This window comes from Sapajus apella, unplaced genomic scaffold (assembly GCF_009761245.1).
Source record: "Sapajus apella isolate SASKATOON/1434 unplaced genomic scaffold, GSC_monkey_1.0 scaffold6, whole genome shotgun sequence".
In the NCBI taxonomy this organism is placed as follows: domain Eukaryota; kingdom Metazoa; phylum Chordata; class Mammalia; order Primates; family Cebidae; genus Sapajus; species Sapajus apella.
The window spans coordinates 14247216-14250452 of NW_022436946.1; the positions used below are offsets into that span (position 1 = coordinate 14247216).

At 39.3% G+C, this 3237-nt stretch overlaps 1 long non-coding RNA gene across 1 annotated transcript; it reads left to right on the forward strand.

Moving 5' to 3' along the window:
* Window positions 1–618: 618 nt before the first annotated feature.
* Window positions 619–2456, forward strand: LOC116549017. Its single transcript, XR_004267673.1, has 2 exons — window positions 619–1744; window positions 2282–2456. It is a non-coding gene; the product is annotated as an uncharacterized LOC116549017 (long non-coding RNA).
* Window positions 2457–3237: the final 781 nt, after the last annotated feature.

A 3237-nucleotide genomic window follows, 5' to 3' on the forward strand; every position in this document is an offset into this window, starting at 1 on the left:
AAAAGTGCTGATGTATTAGATTTCCTCCTCTCCTTCAGTTACTTGAAAGTTTTGGGCCCCCTATCTCCAAGACATGTGATTTACCTGACCCTATCGCTGACCACCATTACCTCACCCTACTTCCCTGCCTCCTGCTTTGTACTCAAGAAAAGTCAGAGCGTCCAGGCACTCAGGGCCACTGCCAGACTCTGTGCTTTGGTTGGCAGTGGACCCCTGGGCCCAAACTCTGTTTTCTCTTTCTCAGTGTCTTGTGTCTTTTATTTCCACAGTTTCTCATCTCCACACCAGCAGAGAGGGGCTCACAGGACCCTGTAGGGCTGGACCCTATAAATAATGGTACCTATTTTGTAGGGTTGTCATGGGCATTCAATAAATAATACATGTGAACAACTCAGCACAGGAGTACGTACATAATAAGTGTTTAATAAACTAGAGCTATCATTCTTATTTTTATCTCCAGAATCCCTTTCTTGCTTTCACTTACAGAAAGTACATGCATACCAACTGTGCCTATTAATTAGCATATATGTATGTATAAATGCGTATGTAAGAAATGGAGGAATGAGAAAAACACAGTATCAGGATCATTTAGTCTTAAGTGTAAAGTGTTAAGGAGGATTTAAACAGCAATGTTTAGGCTAAAGATAATAAAAGAGAGGAGGTTTAAATTGAGGAAAGAAAATTTAGGTTCAGAGTAAATAATTTATTAAATACAACTCCTTATTATGGGTGTATTTTAGTTATGGGTGTGTGTATGTAATTAGTTCTCATCATCATCTACTCTTAAAACCAGACTTGTCACTTTTACCCTCCACTCCTGTCAGCCACTAGATCACACTGATGTTAACTGGCTTATGCCCATCTCTTCATTTTAGTTCCCAATGTTACCTCCTGGGCTGAATTCCCATCTTGTTAAATCTAGATTCATGTAATATCCTCCTAGACAGTCTCTTAATCTTTTAATACCTTACTTATTCTATTCAATCCTGTGTTCTGCCAACCAATTACTATTCCTTGAAAACTACTTTGTTTAATCTCTCTGATTTCCAACTGCCTACACAGTAAGATTCTAATTCTTTGGCTTAGCTTTCAAGACTCTATTCAATCCAACTTTAATCTACCTTTTTTGTTCCATTCCTCTCCCCTCCCCATCCACTCTAGTTAGAGGGAAGTTGCCTAGCATGGGGATAAGGATGCAGACTCCAGAGCAGGCTGCCTGCATGAACTCCAGGTCCCCACCAGCCAGTTTTAAACTAAAAGTTCAGATATTCTGAACTGTGGAACGAACATCACATGGACCTGCTGAGGTGGAAATGTGGACTTTAGGAGGTGAGACCTACATCACTCATAGGTAAGTGTCCTTCCTAAATCTACAGAGTGGACAACAAACCTAATTCACTTGTTTAAAATAATCATTGGGAAGGAAATTGCAAATGCTCTGACTCTGGAGAGATAGAGGATGACTGGCAGGCAAAGGAGAAATCTCAGGCTTCAGTAATGAGACTTTTTCATGAGTCCCTTAGTCAAACTCATGAGACCTGGAGAGTCTATGGGGAAGGGGTACACGCATAGAAAAAGCCAGAGACGATGAGGCTGGGAAAATAAGCTTCTCTTACCATTGTTCTCTATTCTCCCTACTTCCACACTCTTCCAGTGGGACAAAGTGCCCCACATTATAAATCACTGTGTCCCAAGGAGTCTGGAGTTTAGGTGCCTGAACATGGCAGAGGGCCTTTCTAGACTGGTGAGTATCAGAGTTGGATGGATGCTAGTGTGACAGGTGTGACAAGTCATCCAGGTTGGATTTGGGCATCAGCCAGAGGATGCTGAGGGAAACAGAGTCTGGATAGGTTCCCACACCTGTGGGAGAACAGCTCCCCATTACTTGCTTGAAGCCCAAGATGTCATTAATTCCTGACTTTCCTTGGCTCCAAAGCAATTTGCTCATGCATTGGCTTTGGGAAGGGTGTTTGGACTGACTATCCTCTACCCAGAATCTTCTATATTTCCTGGATAATACTTATCAATATGTTTTTATGTCACCAAATGTTCTATGAAATAATAATAATACATTTTTGAGTCCCTGCTGTATTCTAGAGCCTTTAAAATATTTATATTCCCCATCAGCCCTGCTTCATTAATGCAGAAACTAAGGCTTATGTAGGTTAAGTGGTAGAGCCAGGACCCTAACCCAAGTCTGTCTGTGTCCAGAACACAAATTATTGTAGCTTTCTTTATAAAAATCTGTAAATTTCTTACCTCTCTCTCTTTTAATCCACAGGTTTGACCTTTCTCTCATCCCCAGCAAAGTTCTGAATGTGGGTTCTGACTCTGAGCTGAAGGCATGCTTCATGAAGATTCCTGTTGCCCTTTCACTGCACAGTTGGGCTTAGAGGCAAACTTGGATGATAAAAATATAGTTACCATGCTATCCCTTATAAAGATTTGGGAGAAAGTACAGAAAGAAAGGCAAAGCTAATTACTCAGTATGCATCTGTTAGTATTAATGCAATAAAAGAAAGAGTCGGCCTCATAATATAGCAAAGGTTACATTTAGAATATAAATAAAAGATATTAGAAAGCACCTCATGAGAAATTAATGCTGTACTTGGTTTAAAGACCAAGCAGTCAATGCGCCAAGAAATGTTTATGGGAAATTATTATGTGGCAGACATGGTTAGGTGGCTGCAACATGTTTGCCTTGGTTGATGAGTTTAATCTTTCCTACTGAGTGTCTTGTAAACATGGCAAACATGGCAGAATTCCTATATCCAGGTTACCTATTATAAAATCTTAAATTAATTATGTTAAAAGTCATGCTAGCAGACCAATGAATTTTTTAAAGATAATGCTTTATTGGATTCATTCCTTTTTTTCCAACCATTTTGTCTGGAAAGATGGGATTTAAAAATATATATATATAATGATATTTTTATATCTTATAATTTGGCTAATAATTATAGTTCAGAACTTCACTCTTTTTGAGTGCTGGATCAAATTAATAGTGGCTTTTCTACAGGTCTTGTTCCTCCAAATCTACCTAACTAAAGCTCTGTTTAAAAAACAACCCAAAAATCAATACTAGCTCTGTTACAGAAGTTTTATCAGACTGGCAGTCCAAGCTGTTAAAATTTCTTGTAACAGGTATCAGTTTGAAAAGATTCTCAATTGGGTGTAGTGACTTATGGTTGTAACTCCAGTGCTTTGGAAGGCCAAGGCAGGAGACTTGCTTGAGGC